We start from the raw sequence: 23,039 nt of genomic DNA on the forward strand, positions 1-23,039 counted from the left end.
GATACCTTTTTAAATTTTAACAACTGTGCACTGTCTTCATGTTGCAGCCTGTCAGGCGCTGCATTCATGTGTGAACAGTTTACATTAAGTCTTCTCTGCAGAAAAGTCTGATATGGCAAGCAGTAGTCTGGCAACATGAGGCGTCCAGGCATGTGCACTGGTTCGCAATGATGTGCATCTGTGTGCAATATGTGTGATTGCCACAGTCTCCATTTTTCTCATTTAGCTCTTACTGGTTGTATGTAATGCCTTTGGTAAGTAAGTGGAGCAAAAGCAAAAGTGCAGGCCTCTTTTTAAAATCATAATATGCCTCAACTATACAGCATTCATAAAGTTTCATAATGGTGATTGCAGTATTAAGTCTATGTGGCTCTTTAGCTGTGGTATCATTGTGACTGCAGCTGTTTTTGATGAAGTCCTTTCTGCTCTGCCACGCACCATCTCCCCACAGCCCCCAAGCCCATGTTGTTGTAAACATGGATGTCTTATTGCATTATGATAATAAGGGTGCATTAGAGTAGCCTGGAAAGGCTTTACAGCCACTGCACAACGTTTCTTAAGCCCTGCTGCTGTCAAGGTGTACAGCCAACCTTCATGAAATAACAGTAAGCTTTGTTTGGGTTTTCTGGAACAAATTTTCTTGCAAGAATCTGACCTAACATTTGATATATAAATGAGTTAAAAGCAGAGTTTTAATGACTGCAAGACTCCTCATTGAAATAGACGGTGTGAGCTTGTCGCTACGTTCTGGATAGTGCATGGGTGTATAAGAGGAAAGCTGGAAACAGCGCTGGAGGTGGGCCTTGGTTCATTTCTTTGAGAGCTACTCAGTGGTGCATGAAGCTAACATGAAGCTGGAGCTTCGATCTACGGCCCATGTAGCAAGTGCAGTAGAGACATCCTTCGGCTGAAAGTCTAAATTCCAATTTAGCTCTCTGCTAATTTGAGTTAAATGATAAAATGATGATTAAAATGATTTAATCATGCAGCTCTTTGAGACTTTCCAAATTTAACTGGACTGAATGGATAAAATCGAAATTTTGAAACCGGTCATTTTGCGAGAGTTGTGACGCTCCAAAAAAAGTATCCACCGTTTTACAGATTCTTCTTTTCACAATGTAAGTCCATGGGACGAAAGTCTTTCTGGGATGTAGAGCATCATATGATTGGCATTACATGGTTTGGCCACTTGAGGTAATGAGTCACTGTGCTAGAGACGGACTGAACACTGCTAGGTATAGCATAACAACTAGCGTCCGCGGAGAGACACTGGAGGCACAGAGAGTCTGATGGCGCTTTGACAGTTGGTAGAAGCACATTTATGGCCCTTTTTGAATAAGTGTCTGTGTTGTGCTTGTGTTGTAGCTAACCGAGCTAATGCTAGCAGCTCTTGGTGTGTGTGTCTGGTCAATTTCGAGCCATCATTAATTGAGGGAAAGAATGCAGTTCGTTGATGCTACTGCTGCTGTCAGAAAAATAGAAAAATAGAACAAAGTAGAGGGTTAGCAGAAACTAGTGTAAATTCCAGTGAATGATGAGTCTTGATTAGCATATATTTGGGAATGAGCACTGTTTCACAGAATCCCACTAAAGAGCGGGGCCACCCAACTCTGATTAGAGGGCATTAATGTTCTTTTTTAATATAAATCTCATAATGTCCCAAATGTTTGACTCTATGTTAGCATTGGCTTTGCAGGGTTAAGAATGATTTAAAACAGTGGGTGGCGTTTTCAGCCATTTTCAACCCATTAAATGCAAATTTTTATAAATTTATTAATGATGACAACATTAACACCAGCAATTGTGTGTTTATCATAGTACAGTCATATAATTTAGGTTACAGCTCCAAAAAATCTTTTAACTGTGCAGTACCTTTTAAAATGCATTCAGTATGCATCCCTATTTTATAATCACCTGAATCATTTGCCCTCAGATTAAAGCTTTAATTCAGAATCATAAAAGCTGCTACATAAAATCATCTTTTTTTCACACCCATGACCTGATTAAAGTATATTTCAGACATTTTGGGCAATAGGGGTTGATTTCTCCATCAACAGCCGCTCACCAGAGGCTGACTAGCAGCATCAATGGACAGATAAAATCGAATTACGGTGCTGATGGCCGATGTCTGATTGTGTCATTTTCTCTGGGCAGGTTGTAATGAGAAGAGAGAGGGAGGGTTTAATCCTGCAGATCCTCCATTTCCACTGCTGCACTAATCCACAGATATTCTCATTCTGTCCAGACCAGCCTCCTGGCTTTCTGCAAGACTCTGTGAGCTACTGTACACAGCCAGCAGGTCCAAATGGACTTTAATGGGAGGCCAAGACAGACTGAGAACCAGTGATTTAACTGAGGCAGTTTTGTTGTCATGTCTGTGATTTTTAGGCCTGAGAGAGCAGATATTAAAAGATCCCAATTGCTTGGCTGTCAAAACAAGCTGCTGCTCTTAGCAGCAGACGGACACACACTTTGGAGAGGATTTCTTCAAGTCTGCCACGTACACATACATCGCATTGTTAGTACACACACAGTCAGCAGAGTAGACCTCATTTGCATGTGGCTGACATTTGTTGCTTTGGTAATTTCATCTGTTAATGGACACAGCCGCAAAGCTGCTCTGAAAGCATATTCCTAAATTGTATGTTGCTAGGCAACGTGGGTTTTGGTGGTAATCGCAGGCAGATTTGCTTCTGGTTAAAGGGTCGGTCCATTGTCAGAGGACGCAGAGAATTTACACGTTACCTCTTGTTTAAACAACATGGCTGGTTAATTTAACACATCTGGAAGAAAGTATTAATTAACTATCATTATTCATCTGTTTCTTTTCATTTAAAAAAAAACTAGGAGGGTCTTCCTATTTTCAAAGGAAGACAAATATGTTTTATGTTTTAGGCCTATTCAATGACAATCACTGTTAGTTTTCACAACTAGAAGAAAAACAGTATGTGAACAATTACAAGAAAAAAATGCACCTTTGTAATCCTAGATTAGAAGTAGTTTGTTGTTTTAACAAACACTATGTTGCATTTCCTATTTTTCATATTTATAAATGATAAAAGGACCATATTGAAGTTCTTAAAGGGCTGAATTCGGCCTGTGGCCTGTGTGAGGTCAATTTTAAACGCAAGAAAATATGATTCAGCTTTATAGTTAAAAATTATTGCTGCAGGGCTCAGTGTTAATGTGTTTTTTTCCACTTATGGTTCAGAAATCTTCTTGCCTGACTTCAGTATTTACTTGCTCCTGTACAAACTGAATGTGTCAGTGGTTATCAAATAATCACAAAGACTTGAGTTAATGTCATGTTTAATCTAGGGCTGCAACACCTATAAAATGTCAGGAAATAGTGAAAAATGTCATGCCTGTTTTTCCAGTCCAAGGTGAAAACAGCATTTTGTGCCATTTTGCATAAAAAAATTACTTAAACAATTAGTTGATTATCAAAACTCTTTAATAGTTTAGTTTCTTTGCCCAGTCGGGCAGGTGAGTTGCCAGATTTACTAGCCCAACATGGCATTTTACTTGCCCCGGGCAACCACGCAAGCCTCATTATTGAGCCCTGTTTAACATTTTGTCAGGTTGACAAATTATATTTTAATAGCAAGAACAACACATTTTGCATTCCTTATAATCCCATTAGTTATGGGCTTATAATATTTTGTCAAGATTGGAAAATACATTAGTTGCAGCAGTGAGTTGCACCCATGATCGTTAAGATTTTTTTCTCTTATATATAGACAGTACTCTCCCATTCATCCACTCAGTATATATGATGCTTCATGAAATACCCTTTAGCAAGACCCCGCCTCTATATGACTAAGTAGGACTCCTCATCCCCCACACCGACATAATCACAGTAGATGATATTGGAGGACTTTCACTCTTCCACCCTGCTGAGTGCGTCGGCCCCCATCTGTGGACTCTGGCCAGGTGACCTGATGCCAGCTCAGGTCAGTTCTGCTCTGCGTGACACACTAGCCGCAATTTTCCTCCTTGCCTAGGCCTAGCGTGATGATGGGGGAGGGTTATGGCATGTTAGTTCTGGAGATAGCAGATTATGTATTAACGGGGTCCAGGTCAAAGCTACGGGCAGTTGGTACACTGAGTGAGGGATTAAGGAAGAGAGAGAGACATAGTCCTGCTACTGATGGATGATGATTGCTGCTCGCAGCGTGGGGGAGGGGAAACGGGGCGTTGACAGCTGTCAGTCAACCTTGGACTGTCCATGGAGATGAGGCTAGCTGTCAATGTTGCATACTAGACTTTGAGGGTCAAACTTTGGCCTTAATCTGGGCTGACAGTCAAAGGTTGTCTTTGTTATGCTGCTGGTCACTCTGTCTGCTGCCACACAGTGATATATTTTTTTTATTCTGACCTAGGAGGATGGCTTACCACTGCCACAACCTTGAGTAATGCAGCCCTTGGATTAAATTGGGATGTTTTGAGAGCAACATGGGATAGACATAGACATTATCTTAATTGTGCCTTTGAACATTTAAATCCTCTCCTGTTTCAATCTGTGAAATTCTGTTTGGTTCACCTTCCTGGGAGTAAATATGGTGCATAGACAGTAATAAGTGACTGGTAGTTGGAGTACTTTCATGGCTTGGATAGACATGAAACTCTTTTGGTTGAATCATTAGTCCAAAAGATGAGCAACTAATCAGCAAATTTGGCTGTTTGATAAGGTTAGAGCCAGACTCAGATGAGAAGTTTGTTGTGCACCAAAGTTGGCATAAAACGATTTGTGTAAAACTTAGTTTTATATAGATTTTAGGCTACTCCTGCAAAGGCAGGGCTTGTTGTCGTAGTGATGCTATTCCCACAGCTGGGAAACAACACACACTGTGACAGCCTCTATTCTCTGATAAACTGAAACCTACACTGTACATTTACTGCCAGCGCAACAACTTCACTGCTCATCTGTTCGTCCGCTCAGCATGCAGTCACTGCCACAGTAATCAGTCAGCAGTTTGCCCTCTTTCATACTCGCTTAAGTTAGACACTCAATACAATACTGCAATACAATACAGTACAAATACTGCTCTGAACAGTCTGCTGTGTTTTCTGGCTCATATTTATCATGGCGACAAACCTGTAAATATATCCCCATACGGCATGTTTCACATCTCAGCTGACCTCTGATGGCATGTGCTGTGCACTACAATACATCACCTCAGTACAGCATCTCTGTCTGGAATTCATACTGAAATACCTTTACTATTGCCGAAACCTAGCAGTCATATCAGAATGGTAAGTGTAGTTAGCATCTTTCATTTGTTGTTTGTTAGCTGCTTTGCTTGTAACTGGCAGATAAAGACAAGGTTTAATCTATTCCGCCTCACATGTGCTCTTATTTGTACGCTTTTGAAAGACCACAAAAAAGACTCATCTTAGAGCCCCATGCACACCACTTCAACTTGCAGAGAAATGTAAAGCTTGACAGGTCTGTGGCGCCCTAGTTACAGTTGCTAACCTATGAATGGAGAGATGTTGTTCACAGTCCACAGTAGTAACTTTACTACTAAATTTATTAAACTTGATTTACACACCTACAGATCAGTGGTAAAAGCAAAGTTGCAACTTGAAATGACTAATCCTGATAGCCATAAAACAAACCTATAGTTTGATTATCCAGGACGCTTGTCCACTTCTATGTTGAGGAACACTGAGGAAATCGTTACAAGAAACATCACATGCAGCCTGTCTGTAGTGCGCCTGTTTTTTATATGTGTGTGTCTGTTGTGTCACACCAGATGCTTCTGTTAATATCAGGCAGCGATTTCCTTTTACCTCATGAGTAATTGTCTGGCCTTGCTCACACTCTGCCAGGATTAGATCTATACAAATCTTGACTACTCCTCTTCTCTTCACCCTTTTCTCTTTTTCTTTGTATAAACTGTAAAGTTTCTCTTTGTCTCTCTCCTTCCCTTTGTTGAAAATTAATCTTGGTAGGAAATGATTTGGCCATGACACTCTTCCTACTCAAGAGAGTGGGGGGAAAAGAGAAGATCGAGGTAATGGGAGAAATATGTTTCTAAACAAACGTCATACCCGGCTCAGCACATTCATTCATGACTGTGGTTGTGGCTTCCAGGGCCTGTCTGCAGGAAAATGAGGGAGACGAGGAAAGATGGGAGGTGATTGAACCCAACCAAAGACAGCAGAAAGGAGAATATTGAGCAAGAAAGACCAAGGAATGGAGATAAATGCACAAGGGGCTGCTTTAGATTAGATAGTGAAAGACTGACTGCTTTAGAGGAGATGATAGAAGTCTTAGAAGTGGGTGGAGGAGTGCAAACCGGAGATTATATAAATGAAAACTGTCATGCCATCTTGGAGCAAGTGAAAGAGTGGAAGGTAGCAGGAGAAGATCTCATTATTAGAAAAAGAAACATCTGGCCTTTTTTGTCTGGTTTATGTCTGTCACTGATTATTTTTATTAATTTGTTAAAATTAATCATTTACTTTTTGGTCGATTCATGTTTCCAAGATACTCAATTTATAATGATGCAAAACATGTAAAATAACCAGTTTGTCACATTTCATGAGCTTGAATCAGCAGATATTTGACATGAGCCCCTGAGAGTGAAGAACCTGTCTGTCATGCTGTTTCTATTTATTTGCGTGTCCATTTATTTGTGGATAGTGTACAGAAAACAGATGAAAAAATGTACAGGTGGCGTCAAAAGGAACTGGACCTTGAAAGGCAAAGTCTGACCATGGAGACGAAAAGCTCTTTCTGGCCAGTTTGCTGCATCCTTTCAGAGAGACTTGAAGTGATTAACTGCTGGTTGGGAGAGCAGAGGCGAAGGAAGGACAGACAGAATAGGTCACACGCTCAAACATTTGCAGCTCAATAAAAAAAGCAAAGCAAAAAAACACTGAAAGCTCCTGACTCCTACTCTCACCATCAGAATCCATGCTACCGCCTTTCCTTTCCTTTCCTTTCCTTTTCCCTCCTTTCAATTTAATTTCTTTTCTTTCATTTCCTCTGCTTTCCTTTCCTTCCTCCTTATTTAAGTACCTTTAATTTCCTTTTGCTTCCTTTTCCTTCCTTTCCTCTCCTACCTCTAATTTCTGTCTATTTTTTCCTTTCCTCTGCTTTTCTTTCTTTTCCCCTTGTTTCCTTTCCTTTCATTGCTTTTCCTACTTCATATTTCCTTTACCTCTCCTCTTCTCTCCTCTCCTCTCTCCTCTCCCTGAATTATTCATTTTGAGAAAATGAAATCTTCACGGGTGTTAAACCAGAGCGAAGAAGAGGCAGGGCTGACCATGTTCTCTCCGTTGTATGCAGTGTGTGTGTGTGTCTGTCTGTCTGTGTGTGTATGTGTGTGTGTGTGTGTATGTGTATGTGTGTGTGTGTGTGTGACCAGGCGTTGCAGAACTCGACACTTTGCTCGGCTGTGTTTTAACAAAAGTGCGGGGGAGATATGTTTAGAGGTGCAGATGAATCTCATTTGCACCCGAGGAAAATATTATACATTTCTCAGTAGGCATGTCAGTCGTGTTCAGGATCACACAGGGCTGTAAATGGGATTGTGTTTCACAGTGTTTTTAGTTGCACACACACAGAAAGCAGGATTTCTCTGTGTGTGTGAGCAGCCATCACTGCATATTTGATACTAAAATGACATTATGTTTTTGTAGATATTTGACTAAAACACACTTCTGAGTAGGCTAAAGTTAGGGTAGCCACTTACCTCTCATTTTCTTTCATTTCCTCTCCTCTCCTCTCCTCTCCTCTCCTCTCCTCTCCTCTCCTCTCCTCTCCTCTCCTCTCCTCTCCTCTCCTCTCCTCTCCTCTGTGTGCATATTTGTTCATGCATTTGTCCACTGTTTCATTTTTCATGGATGCCTGTTCACACTTAATTTGTCTAAGCTTGCAGCGTACATGAGGGGTGTAACAAGCAACGCCCTCCCCCATTCATCCCCCATCCTCACACAGACACACACACACACACACATACACACACACACAGACACACACACACACGCTTGGTCACATCCTCTTTACATCTCTTTCTCTGTCTAATCAGGCCAGTTGGCTCAAGTCACAGAGAAAGAAAAAGGTGGAGGAGGAGAGTGATGGTGTTGGAGAGGTGAAGTGGTGCACAGACGGGCTATGAATGGGAGAACAAGAATTTATGTGCTGAGATTGCCTCGCAAAAAAAAAAAGAAAAAAAAAAAAGCTCAACATCTGTTGTCCACCTGCAGCTGTGCCATCTCTCTCATTCTTTTCCCCTGCCCCTCTTCTCTCACCCATCCCGTCTACCCACTACCTCGTTTGTGATTCAGTCGTTTGGCAGCACCACATCATGTAGATCACAAGAGGCAGATGGGACGGTGAATTTTAGAGGTCACATTATTCTGTAGGCCCTTCTCCCTCCAGTGCTCCCTTTTCATGAATGAGGCTTTTTTTACTCCAGGCCTGGTTTGTGGGCTCTGGTTACCATGTTGTAACCAAACCTCTTCAATGGAGCCTTTTAAACTCACAGCACTTCTGTTGAGCATATAGTAAATACAGGCATCACACTCCAATATATACAATACAGCAGGGTTTGTTTTGTTCTTTATTAGGTCAAAACTTAACTTTTCCTTTAGTGTAGTTTATCACTTGCAATCAACAGTTATTTTCATTGTTGATGACACGTTCAGATTGAGTGTATTATCTGATCATCAGTCTTAAACCAAAAGATCTTCAGTCTACAATGATGTAAAACCCAGAAAAGCACCAGATCTTCAAAAACGTGAAGCTTGAATTAGCAAACATTTGGCATTTCTGCTTCATAAATGACATGAGCGATTAACAGATTATCAAAGTTGTTGTTGATTCATGACTGTTAATCTGCTAAACATTTCAGCACTAATTCATTAATTTATTTGTTCATCCATTCGTGTTGACTATAGCCCAACTGATGCAGGATTTTTGGTACTGATGTTTATATTTGGGAGTGTAAAAATTGCAGTAACAATATGTCAGATTTTGTAGCTTAACAGTTAACATAAACAGTCTTGATTCAGGTGCTTTAGGTGTGCTTTGCGTGACCAAGAAATAATTGAATGAGTACAATATATTGAATTGAACATCATCTGCTGAAGGGGGAACAACTAGTTTGGAAGCCAGTTGTGAGCAATATCTGCATATTCATAGATCATGGACTTTTTAATAAATGAGAAGGCATAGATGTAATATAATTTAATTAATTTAAGAATTGTTAATAATTAGGTAGTTGAGCTTTTTTATGCTTTTTTTATTTTTATTTTTAAAGTCCTAGAACATGTCAAGAGGGGATCTTTAAACTTGAATTAAAAAAGATCCACCTAAAAGTGCAGCCTAGAAACATTTATGCCCTTTAATATCTTTATACTTATAGTGTATGCCAGGGCATACATCTGTCATAAACCTCCAACTAAATATTATTTTTTGTTATTAATTACCCATGAAAATTGTCCACCATAATGTCCTTAGCTGAATGTTTTGAAATTGCTTTTTCAAGAGTGGAAACCCAAAGAATTTCAGTTTGTTGACGCCTTTACATTTGAGAAGCTTGAGTAATCAAAACTTTTTGCCTGTGTTGCTTGAAAATGTACCTAATCAATTAAATGATTAAGAAAATAGTTGCAGAATTGTCTAATTGTTCGCTTGATTGTTAAATAATTGTTTCAGCTGTGGATAATAAAAAGCTGAACTGTTATTTATCTTCAGAGGGCAAATTCCCTCTACAGTGCAGAGTTGTATCCATGAATGATGACCTAACAGCCTGGTCAGACTTCTTAATCTTCATTATGAAAATCCTTTTTAAGGCGTCTGTCCGAGCCAAAGTGGCTGAGTGTTGTGCTGACCTCTCTGACTAGTGCAGTAGTAGTAAACAAGCTAATCTGTTACTCCTGTCCTGAGGTTTAAATCTCAGGATCAATTAGACTCTGGAAAGGATTTTTCGAAGCGTTACCACAAGTTCGCATGTAGGAACTGGCTGCTTGTGCCTGCAATCAACACTCAGATGAAAGAGGAACACATTTTCTGCTTGTTCTGATCCCTAGAGAGCTCAGTGGCAGGTGTGCGTGTGTGTGTATGTGTGTGTTTGGAGATAATTTGAATATGAATTCGTTTAGCAACTGCAGGATTTTCTATTAAAAAGAGTCTTCACAGATGTGCCATTTCTCCAGTGTGGCTGCTCACCTCTGCTTCTCCTGTGGGCCACATATAGACCCTTTTTGGGCCGACGTCATGATAGCGTCACAGTGTGGAGGCAAAATGAAGAAAAACTGGAGGCAAACACAGATGTAGCAGGCCACATAACCAAACTAAATGATGAAATGCAAAAGATCAAAATGTGGGAGATGAGTGTGAGCTGCTACAAAATAAACAAAATGAACACACGAAGTGTTAAGAAAGAAAATATTCTCACAACTCTTTTCCTCATTGAACAGTAGAATACAACTGATTGACTTCTGAAATCAAGTTTCTCTCATTTACTGAACTAAGACGAGCTTAAATTGCGTTAATAACTCCGTAAAATTAACTTCATTTAAACTCGACAATCAGGTGGGTGTGGGTTGGGGGTCTCTCACTTGTCCTCCTGGCTCAGCGTCCATACTAGCGTCTGCAGAATATTAAATTAGTGACAGAAATCATCCAAAATAAAACAACTGGTCTTGAACTCGCTAAATTAGTTGTCGATGAATTTGTTCAGTCGCCCAACCCCATGGCAGAAAGCTCATCTTTCCACTGAGTGAGTGTGTGCGGGTTTGCCAGTCTGCTCCTATTGGTTAATGGGAAGTTTTTCCAGTAACACTTGGCGGCACTTTTCCTCCACATTTGTATGTAAATGAATGTCACAAGTCAGAATCATACAGTGCCCCACAATGGTTGAAGAACGCCTTACACAAGTTACATTACACAGACTACACAAGCTTTCTAGGCTGAGGTCAGTTTCAGCCTCATGTAATCGTACTACTACAATTAATAATAATAATAATGATAATGATAATAATAATGAATAAACATCAAGAAAAAAGAGCCCTGGTATCTGTATAATATCTGTATCTCAAATTCAGATATCAGAATCAAATCAGAACTGGAGAAAAGTGGATCAGTTCATCTCTAAGAGAAATGTTGTGATTATTGTGCAATATTGAAGCCTAGCGATGAGGCTCTCAGAGGCTTGTTGAGCAGCAAAACCAATCAACTTGTGCTCATGTTAAAGAGCAAGGAGGAGTGGAGCAGGATCAAAATCACAGCCTGAGATCATGAAGGAGAGTTTCTGTGCAAGAGGGAGTGAGACTGGGAAAAAGGGGGGGGGGAAGGGGCTGGCACTCTTAAAGGACCGTGAGGGCCAGATCACAAATAATAAAACAGAAAGGCAGGGAGGGGAGGGAGGGGAGAGAGGAAAAAAAAAAAGAGGGAAGGAAAATATGTTGAGCGAAGGGGAAGCTCGGAGAGAATGGAAGAGGGAGTCGTACGTGTGCCAGGAGCGCTGCACCTCTCGCTGTGACTGGTGCTCTTCAAGGATTTTTCCCCCCCTCTTCTCCTCCTTCTCGTCTCTTTTATTTACCTCCCTCTTTTATTTTGTCCTGCATAGCTGTGGCACTGGCTTGTCTTTTCTTTTTTTTTCGTCTTTTCCATTTTTCTCCCCCCACCCCTTCCTCTCTGTCTTTCTGTGACTCGCAACAAAAGGCTGACGGAGTGAGCCTGACGTCTGAATGAATAGCCCCAAACCAGCCGTGAAGGGAGAGGAGAGGGTGACGGAGCAGGAGCACGGGAGAGAGGAGGCTGAGGAGAGAAGATACAAGTGATCTGGCTGAAGAGGCGGAAAGAGGAGAGCACGCACAAGTGCTGATTGATAGCTGAAGACGAGTAAAGATCCATTTTTTTTTTCTCTCCCCTCTTCTTTGGAGATTAAAGGAGTTGAACTGCACGGTGGGTTACGATCGTAGTTCCCTCACCCACTGCCCTGCTGTGCCACCTTCCGTTTTTTTCCCACCCTCCTCCTTAAGAGTCGTCTGAAAAAGAGAAATGGAGGTAGTGGGGGTGAGGTGACGAAGGAGGACAGATTTGGAAACAAGCAGTGGGAGAGGAAGAGGAGACGAGAGGGAGGCTGGAGGAGGAGGAGAGGATAACCCCGGGGCATACAGTGTGAGAATCCCCTCAAACCCTACTTTTTTTTTTCTTATCCCTCTCCACTACATTTCCTCTGCCATGTGCAGCTCCTGATTTGAAGGATGTGGAGACAGCATTTCCCAGGCAAGGAGCATGTTTCACATTGTCTTGTGCGTGTGTGTGTGTGTGTGTGTGTGTGTGTGTGTGTGTGTGTGTGTGTGTGTGTGTGTGTGTGTGTGTGTGTGTGTGTGTGTTTTCTCATCAGGGGTAATAATAAAAAGCTGGTGTGTGTGCGTGTGTGTAATGGCAAGAGGTTGAGGAGGGGGGGGTTGGCTTTAAGGCTAATGAGCCTCTTATGTTTTTGCAATGAAGTGTGTCATGAAAACAGTGTGTGTGTGTGTGTGTGTGTGTGTGTGTGTGTGTGTGTGTGTGTGTGTGTGTGTGCGCGCGCGTGCGCATGTGAAGGCAAGCACCCATGTGAGTGTGTCAGTGTTTCCTCGGTTTGAAACCACAGAGCTCTGCACAGCAGCGAGAGGAGGGTGAGATCAGATGGGTCGTCATTTGCAGGGTCAGAGGTCACAGAAGAACAGGCACACGCACGGCTTTGTGTGTCAGAGTGTTAATGGCTGTTTCTGTATGTGAATGCAGTGTGTTTTTAGGTATAGACTGTGGATATAAAAATGTATTTGGGGTTTTTATTTTTTTTTGTTTCAAATCAGTGCTCATTTTAATGGATAAAAACAATTTGAAATAAAATAAAAACAATCAAGGGCTGCACAATTAATCAAAATATGATCAAAACTGCAATATTGCCATGTGCAATATCCAAATTGTAGAAGCTGCAATTTTTTAATAAAGGAAAACTGTCTGACAAAACAGCATTATAATGAAGTGTTGTTGTGCTGCAGATGTCACGGCCTACAAATCTTGTTCTCCCAAAAAACAGAAAAACATGTTGTTACAGACCCCAACAAATGTTTTTATTTTCACCAGTCATGAATCATATAGCAATCACTATATCTGTCAAAATAATATTATTTTTTTTCTGCATTGTGCAGCCCTTAAACAATCCATAATATCCTGGCGAAAACAGCATTAAAATTTTAATTTGGACCACAAAACACTTATAATCAGCAATTTCCCCTATTTTTCTAAGAGCTGTCAATATAGCAAAAAATATCTTGTTTACTGTAACCTGCTCTAATTAATGTTGTGTCTTCTCACAGCAGAAAACATCATCCTACTGAAAATGTGCTTAAATCAACCTCCTGTATTTAAAGTTCCATATATTTCCCTTGGATGTGTTTCATATTTGGGCTACAAATAATGACTACCTATGAAATATCTGCAAATTATGAAAAAAATGTCGATCAAGCCCCAAGACAACATCCTCAAATGTCTTCACAGAATTGTGAGGGTTTTTTTTTTCTTAAAAAATTACTCTGTTTAATTGCTTAACAAAATAGTCGGTGATTAATCTAATAGTTGATAGCTAATTGATTAATCGTTGCAGCTCTCTTTCATACTTCTTGATTTTGTGGCCATGGTTTGTGCTTGTGTCTGTTTGGATGTAATGGAGCTTAGATTCCCTCTCCTGCCAGGTTTGTGTGTGTGTGTATACCTGCTCCTGACCTGCACACACTCTCTTTTGTGTGTGTGTGTGTGTGTGTGTATGTGAAGTAAATCCTCGAATGCGTGGTCCACTGTTCATCAGCACTGACAGCTGCTTTTGTCTCAGGACCACAGTTGTTTTTAGGCCTTGCTAGCAAAGTACAGCAGAGTAGATGGTGATGGATGGATGCTCCTCTGACTGACACCACCTGTGATCGCCTTATGTCAGCGTGTGTTTTCTGCTTTCTTCCTCTGCTCTGTCTTACACTTTTACATTGAATTTCACCCTGCCTTTCCTTGTCTCACCCTTTTATCTCTCCCTTGCCTCACCCCTCTTGGCTGGGTGTTTGGGTGGTGATAAGTTTGGAGGAGAGCAGGCAGAGGGAGGACAAACAAGGTCTTTGTGTGTCCACATAGTGGAACAAGAGACAGGCTGGGGTGGCGGCAGTGTAGCCGGGCGCTGATAGGGTCCAGTGGGGGCCTGGAGAAGGCGAGTCTGCCAAAAAAAAAGAGATTACACTTCCCCCTCCTTTTTCTACTGATGCCAGGGCATCGTAAACACACTCAAGAAAGTAGACACTCCCAAGAATACAGGCGCCAGAGTCTTGTTAACATGTACGCATATTTTAGAGTTGCTGTTTTGTATTGTAAGTAGTGTGCAGGTGGATATACACAACCAGCATGAAGAGACCAGAAGGGAGCATTGGCATTGAGAACTGTGAATGCCTTTGGACGTTTTACTCAACAAAATGTGTGACATCCCTGATAATCACTGATCATTAATGGTTATCATCTGTGGGTGTGTGTGAAGCTAAGTGCAGCCAAACTCTGAGTGTCGGTGTGTGTGTGTGCTGTACTGTGTGTTGGGCCACGGTGAGCATGTTTGTGTTCCTGCTGATGCGGCAGAGAAACACCTATTGTGCCCAGCTCCAACGATTGATTGATTAATCGATTAGTCGCCAATTATTCAATTAAAGGAGCATTATGTAGCAGTTGCATCCACGAAGAGTACTGCAGTCCAAATAGCAAGTCGGAGCCATAAATGGTTTATTAAATAGGTTGAAATACCATCTGATATACAGTCTATATTTATAAACCTCTTCTCCTTCAAAAAGATTGTTAATGATTTTTTATAGCTCATAAACAGACACTAACTCATTCACCAAACATTCTGCATTAATTTTTATCTCTAATAAAGGTGAAACTGACAAACAGTAACACAAAATATGGGCTGTGACTGTGTGGTTGTCAGATAAGCAAGTATTTCAACTTAACATGTTAATGTATTCTCTGACATATCATGGTGGTATTATACGTTATTACAGTAAATATATTACAGATTTGTCCTTTAATAGCCAACTATTTTGATAATCAATTGTCATTTTTAGAGAGAAAAAAAACCTCTCCAAATTCTCCAAATTCAATTCCTCAAATGTGAATATCTTTGGGTTATGGACAAAAGCCTTTCGAGGAGGTCACCCCAGGCTTTGGGAAACAGTGATCAACATTTTCCACCATTTTCCATTGTAAGGACCAAATAATTAATCAATTAATTGAGCAAATGACTGGCAGATTAAGTGACAATGAAAATAATCCTAAATTCCAGCCCTAGTTGTGGCACTTGTGCTCAGATGCTGCTCTTCAAACCTCCATGTTTCGGTTGCCAGGTTGAGTGGCCTGCTGCACATTGGCTTCTGGAGGCGAGATTGATAAAATCAAGTTTTTTTTTCTATTTCACTGCTCTGCACTTGTCACAAAGAAAGCCCAGTGGGTTATCGGCACGGCCGCCCCTCCTCCCGCTCTTGGACTATCCCATCACTGAGGTACCAACTGCGATGCTTCAGCACATCTAGTATTGAAATATGCCTTGTCATTTGAGACCAAGTTTTAATACCTAAGAGTAAATCCCATCAGTGTCAGTGAGCCTTTAAGCATGTAGCCTGGTTTTACCAGTATCTGATAATGCTGGTGATTAGTTTTCTAAAACAAGTCGTAGACTCAGGTTTTAAAGTGATTAATGTGTAATGTAATTTTCTTTTTGATAAAATGGATTTGATATTGAAAAAAAGTATTGCTAACAAATTGGTATCGCCACAGAGAAGCATGAAAAATGATTGTGCCGCTTGAGTTCAGACACTTCGCTTCCAACCTCTGTGTTTGGGTTGCCAGGTTGGGTGGCCTGCTGCATATTACCTTTTGGGGGGGGCAGATTTGATGAAATCAAGCTTTTTCTTTCACAGTGCTGCACTTCCCACAAAGAAAGCCTGCTGGGTTATCGGCGCGCCCCCAGCCCCCAGCTTGGGAGTTGCTAGGTAACCAGAACCAGCTGTTGGTCCTAAGCCCGTTGAGCCCGTTTTGGCTCTGCATCAACTGCAGAGTAGCTTTCTCTGAGAGCTTGTTGTGAACTCAGCGACCGCCACTGTGGCCCTGACATCATCGTGCCATGGAAAATCTTCCTCACTTCCTTTTGTTTTTACAGTTTTATTGTTCCAATGATGCGGTGACCGGTGTGGGAGCCTCCATGGCACGTATCGCACCAGTTTGAGTCTTTTAGGAGCATTTCATCACCTTTCCACAATGACGGGGAAGGAAATGGAGCGAGAAAGCGAGCTGGTTGGTGGCGGGGGTTTGCTAGAAGAAGTCACCTGTAATTTCGAGTCAGTTGAAAATGACATCAGGATATAAAAGCGAGTCTCCAGAGTGTGTCTCTCTGATGTGTGGTGAGGATACTAAACGGTCTCAGAGGGCTATTAGCAGGGATTCGAGATGGCAGTGCACACAGTGTAATTATTCAGGAAATCACAATAGTGCAGGTAAGTTAATGCGGTTCTGCAGTCCCAAAGTGGACCATTTACCTTTCAAAGAGTGAAACAACCTCACAAACAAGCCACAAGTAAATCTTAGGGGAGCGCATTAACTTCCAAACGAAATAGTCTTTGTAAACCAACCGCAGCCTGTTGGAAATCCATGAAACCACAAAACCAGAGCGCACAATCTGTCACAAAAGCAGAAGAAATAAAGATAACTGATGTAGTGCAATGTTATTAAATACCAATTTAAAGATTGGTTTCTAAAACCCATGGGGAGAAACAGAGGTTTGAGCTCAGGTTTATTTTCTTTCATTGATTGTTTTCGCTCTATTTAGGAAATGATCCTTCTCCCTCTGAAAACTCTGACTCACAGCGTCTGGCGTCTTTCTGAGCCGCTTTTCCAAGATCAACCCTTTCCAAACGAGAGAATTAGACACCAGATCGTATTCACTAAGGAGAGAGAACACTTAAAAAGATGACTTCTATTTCTGTTGTCAGAATCCAAAAAGGCTTTTTAGTTTGGAACATCTGTAATCCATTTGTGGTTGAAAGTACACTCTTGCCAGCTCTGCCAAAAGTTTTCATACTTCCTGTCGAGTCATCCAGTTTGTGATTAGCGTTGGCTAAAGGATGATATCAACATTAGCCCATTCAGGCTTCCCTTGAGGGATGTAACAACACATGACCTCCACTGGATAAAACTATCTGCTGTCACACTGAACACGGTTTAGATTTAGTTAGTCAAGCTGTTGGCTTTGTTTCTTTATTACTTGCCGGCTCACAGACAATGCTGGCTGCGGTGCTATGATAAATACTTTGGGTACAATAACAGGAAATTGACACAAGCAATTTGCATTTTTTTTTAAATTCAGCCAAAATATTCTATCACTTAATGTAAACCATCTTTAGTCGTGTTGTTTCTCCTGCTCATAAAGTTTACGTAACAGCAAATAGGCACTTGAAAAAGTCTCCGTGGTGCATTTTTTTGTCCTCCCTAAAAGCAAGTCTGGTGTTCTGTCTGCTGTTGGGTGGGACTCTGTGTTTGGACAAGGAGAGGGCTGGCTTTGCTTATGTTTCCAAGGGTCCAGGTTCTGGGTCTGGCAGTTGGGTGGGGCAGCTGACAGGCTGCTGCCAAAACCCTCCCAGGCTGGTGCCCAACTGGGGAGGGAGAGAGAGGGAGATAGATGTAAACAGAGAGAAAATGGCAAGTAACAAGTTAAATGAGGTGAAGTAAAAGAACCATATGTGATCAGTTTTTTTTAGTCTTTCATAGCTGGACCTCTGTCCTACAAGGACTGCCATGTGTGTGTGTGTGTGTGTGTATGATCAGTGTGGTTAGTAGGAGCCGCTCTAGGGTGACACAACAAATACCAATTATTGGGATAAAACCATAGACAGTAGAATAATTAATGGTCGCAGCCACCGTGACATTGCCCATTTGTTTGCTGACTGTTGTTTTGGCATCATGTTGGTAATCATCTTGTGTTTTTGCAACCAGAGCATGCACAGTACTGATGAGAGTGTGCAACTTGTGTGTAGCACTGTGACTTTGGTGGTGTTTGGTTTTGTCACGTCCGTTCAGCAGGAATAATGGCGGCTTGCCTGGTCGCGATCCATCAACCAAGCAGTACACAAAAATATGTAAAAAACATTTTGAAGTAACAGAATCTTGATCCATATTTGAACGGCATTGCCTTGTTTTACAATTTCATATGAGTTTTGTGAGGCACTGTAGAAAAGCGGAAACACAAAGGTGGTCACCTAGTCACAGCTTTTCCATGGATGCATTAATTATCTTTCTTCTATTGCAACTAAACAGTGCACTAAATTATGTTTGTCGAAAACATTATAAGCAAGAAATGGGCAATGCAGTGACAGAATTTTGATCCATATTTGATCAATGCTGTCTATTTTTTTAAGCCGAGTGTGATGAACTGGACAGATTCGCTGAGAATGACTTATCAATCAAAGGGTAGCCCCGCCCCAAAGCTTACACTTCTTAATCATCTATTTTACTCAGAAAAGGACCATAATTTACAAAATGAACTTCATCCTGTAATGAAGAAGGCTTAAAACTAGCAGATGAGACCATAAACTCATTAGGAAACTGTTGACTGAGGTGATAAATCAAGTGAGATCTTTTTTTTGTTCTCGTAAGACTCAGTACAATAAGCTGTCTTTTTTCACTCAGTGGACTCGCCACCTGCTGGTCATTAGAAAGGGTTTAGATTGAAGGCACTTCTGCATTGGCTTTACTTTTCAGACGTGGAAGCTCTGCCTCCTTATTCTTCTATGGGTAAGACTCATTTATAGCAGTTTAAAAATCCATTACTGAATGCAAAGAAACCTGCAGAGTGCTTGTTTTCTTTTGATTAGGCAATAATTATTTCACCATCTCAATTAATAAGCTTTATTTTGTCATGATTATAAAGTAACAAATTCATGGTCTCAACATAACCTAAATTGTCTTCACATAATCATTACATGAAAATATGTTTGATTCTCTTAAGTTAATCATCTAATATCAACAGACATCAGCATACAGTTGCCAGATATGTTAATGCTTACGTTGAGTATCAACAGATGACTGTTATTTCAGCTGTCTGCAGCTGTGAGCTAATTCTATAATATTCTTCTAATATTCCACAAGGACCAATAATGGCCCTGCAATCAACATTTCGTTTACAGAAGCCTGTTGTGTCCAAAAACAAGGAAATTCCTTTAATATTCCTGCCAGAACTGATAATGTGTGTCTGTGATTAGTTTAACATAATGAACTCAATGTCCAAACATATAAAATGGTTTTGTGGCCGGTTTATTGTATGATTATCTGAGGTTTTTTATTGTGCAAAATGTTTTAGGACTGGATAATAATATTGGTGTTTAACAACTGACTGTAATGAGATCATACTGCTGTTCAAATAAATTATTCCAAGCAACTTGTAATTTTAGAATAACAAAATGAGTAACGATGGCTTTGAACAAGAATTTTAAAAAGTTTTATCTAATATATACTGCATTAGTCTAAATGTCAACATGTGATTTTGCATACCTTTGCATCTGTCTGTGTACATATGTCTATATCAGTAAAATGCATATTTTTTCTGCACTTTGCAGCTAGCTGGGGAAACTCGCCGTCCTTAGATGTGTCATATTCTAGCCACTTAAACTCCTGCTTCCATTTACTCCTAAATGTTTGTTGCTGTTTTGTTTTTTTGTCCTTTTCAGTGACGTACTTCAGTAGCATTATACGATCTGGTGTCATTATACATCAGTAGCTAGCTGCTGAGTACTGTTTGCTTTTAAGAAGAATGTTGAATTAAAAGGTGTGAGGGAATTGTCATATTTGTGGAACTGTGACTTTATGTTAGCAAAGAAAACTTTATGCAACAGAGTAACATTTTGTGACCACAACCTTTGGGCCTTTGGTTAATGTTGAATCCTGTTAGCAGTATTTTGCTTAGCTTCAGTGCTAATACTCCCGAGGGAGATGTCAATCAAGGGTTGAGTGATGTGAAGACGATGTCCACAGTGAAGTGATGGACGATGATATTGTCCATTGGCCCGACTGTATGTCAATCAAAGCGTGATCTGCCATGCCTAGAGCTGTTTTTAAATTTCTTGTAGTTAGGGACATTTATTTTTTTGGATGCTTAATGGACACTCAAGTTTGATATCATATATGCATTTTTCTATTTTAAGCCGAATTACCAGAAGCTTTTCTCAAGCCATTCAAAGTGTGTAGGTATAGGACAGCTTCATTTCACCTGAGTATTTCTGCTCGTCTAGCTAGAAGAGAGGCAAAAGACTGAACTTTACTTACATTTTTCAAACATGCATCTTGAGAGTGTTTCAAATATATCTCCCTGAAATGTCTTCTGAGCTGGGACACAGCTGGTACGTGCAGCTCAATGAGGCGTTAGCAGGGAGAAGAGAAGAAGAAATGTTGCTCTGTGTTTGCTCCTTGAAATTGAATAAAGGGTTGACAAGCACACACAGAAGACCTGAGAGAAGCGCACCTGCTTGAGAATGTCGTCCCACATCACGTCTCCTCATCCCTGTTTCTGAATAACACTTCCCTCCCAATGCTGTTAGCGCAGTTAAAGCTTGTCACTGGTGATTCTGATTGGTTCAAGAACTTCGGAACGATTGTGGATTCTGCACGACCCGCAGCGTCACGAGGAAACGTGGTGTAGTGTACTTCTGACAGCGTGAGACTAGAGACTAAAACCCCCAAAACTCATTTACTTTGATGTGACAGACAATCCCCAGAGGGACGGTGACAAGAGGCCATTACTGAGTCTCAGTCAACAACAGCTTTCCAACAGAGTGTGTGTTTGTGTTTCTAAGTGAGCGCACCTTCACTCCATTCACATTAAGTATACAAAGCACACACAGTGGCTCATGTATGACAAACATGCCGTCAGTTTCTTCTTTGGCTGAGTGACTGAGGGAAGATTGAGTTCCTTCTGTCCAAAAGCAACAAGCTCCTTCAAATCACTGGCCAGGTATCCAGCTCATTAAGACCCTCATTAACAGTCTTGTTAGGCGTTAATTAGCCGCAGATTCATCATGTGTTAAATGCGGTGCCACGTTCTGCCTTATTAGGCTGGAGAAAGGCTATTAGCCACCAGGAAATAATTAATCAACAGCATTTTGACCTACTTCCTACAAGTGACGCTGCTTTTCCCACCAGCTGCTTCTCGTCCGTGTGTGTACAGTATAAGCAAGTGATTGTGTGCGCGTGTGTGTTTGCTGTTTGTCTCTACTTTTCATCCCGGTGTGTGAGGCTGTGTGTGCGTTTCCTTGTGTGAGACTGTTAGATGATAGAAGTATTTTCTTCCTCAGCCAGTCTGAGCTGTGATAATGAACTCTGCAGGAGTGTGATGAGGAGGCACGGGGAGAGCTGCGGAGCCACAGGTGTGTTTGGCAAGCAGTCCCCCATCCCCCCCACCCGCTGCTCTTGTGAACACACACACACACACACACACACACACACACACACACACACACACACACACTCACACACTCATGCACACAATGAATCTCTCCAGTGAGAATAATGCATGCTTTCAGCTTATACTCTGAACTATCGAGGTCACTTCTTCCACATTATTTCTTTTAACCTTTTCTTTTTATGCACCTTTCTTCTTCTCTCATCATTCTTCCCTTTTGATATCAGGCTTTTATGAAGCGCTGCTTTTATTAGGAGCGCGGCACAATAATAATATTGTTAATGGCTGTATTTTAATGAAATCTAATAAAAAAATAATCTCTTCATCTCTACTGCTTGTTATAAAAGAGAGTTATAAAGTGGCTCACACAGCAGTTATAAAACTGTCACCTCATAAAACCAACAAAACTGGAGACAAAGTAAGCAAAACATAAAACATAAAAGCAAAGCAATAATAGCAAAAACTAACTGGAGAAAATGTCAATAACAACTAACATAACATCATATTGTCAGAATAAGAAAACAGATATTAATCATTCTGCTTGTTTAAACTGCTCAAAGAAGCACTTCTCAAAATAGAAGTGAAGCGGTGGTCCAGGCCGAATCATTTGTTGTCTTAAAAAACCTCATATTTGGATCGAACAACAGTGATCTGAGGGTGTGTGTGAGTTAAAGGGATACTCCAGTGATTTAGTATTCCATAAAGTTGGGAAACACACAAGAGATGTACTTAAAGAGTCATCAAAATTGAGAAAGCACCCGGCCAAGATCCAGATTTTTAGTGTCTAGCTCCAGAAACACTGTGTACACTATTTCTCATAATGTGGTTGAAAAGCCTCTTTCTCTAGACCTGCCCTGCCTCCTAAATGCTTAAATCTTTTAAACTCCAATGCTGTGATATTATCACATGAAGCAACAACTTGATACTGTCATTTTAATCTACAGCTGTCTGCTGCTCCTGCAGACTCGCATCTCGGCTTCATCTCATGGGAAAAACCACGACCTGAAGCATTTATATATGCTTCAGGTCAGGTCAGGCTGAGTGCTGTGCTGATAGTTTAAAATTATAATATATATAACATACATAAACATATTAGAAATATAATATGGATGCATAAACAGTATTAAAAGGGTTTTAAAGTTGTTTTTTTTTTAGTTTTTATATCATTCTTTAGCTTCCCAGAAGTGCTCAGTATACAGTAATATTCAAATTCAAACATTCAAATTTTGGTCTCAAAGTGCTGTTGTCGTGACTTTTCCAAAAGCTTTTTCCCACGTAACGTGCCGTATGTTTCTGTGTGATGACGTTGCTACAGAAACCCTTGAGGTTGAAGGAAAATATGGCCACCTGTCAAAGTTAATACTAAACAAACGGGGCAGTGTGACATCACTAACTGCTGCTCTCTATACTCTCTGTTGTAACTCTCTATGGCTGTAGGAATTGTCACTTTTGTGTTTGTTTATAGTTTTAGCCATTAGTGAGGTGGTTGTTAGAGTTTTTGGCACTGCTGACATGTCATTGCCAAGGTGTGCTGTAATTGCTCAAATTAAAAGCGCA

The 23,039-nt window shown here is 40.8% G+C and overlaps 1 protein-coding gene across 4 annotated transcripts in view; it reads left to right on the forward strand.

Annotated features, from left to right (window-relative positions):
• The window catches only part of ctbp2a (C-terminal binding protein 2a), a 90,249-nt gene that overhangs the window by 46,698 nt on the left and 20,512 nt on the right, over positions 1-23,039 (forward strand). The gene's annotated exons all lie outside the window — the stretch shown is intronic.

Source organism: Lutjanus erythropterus, chromosome 14, assembly GCF_056507025.1.
Source record: "Lutjanus erythropterus isolate fLutEry1 chromosome 14, fLutEry1.hap2, whole genome shotgun sequence".
Taxonomy (NCBI): domain Eukaryota; kingdom Metazoa; phylum Chordata; class Actinopteri; order Lutjaniformes; family Lutjanidae; genus Lutjanus; species Lutjanus erythropterus.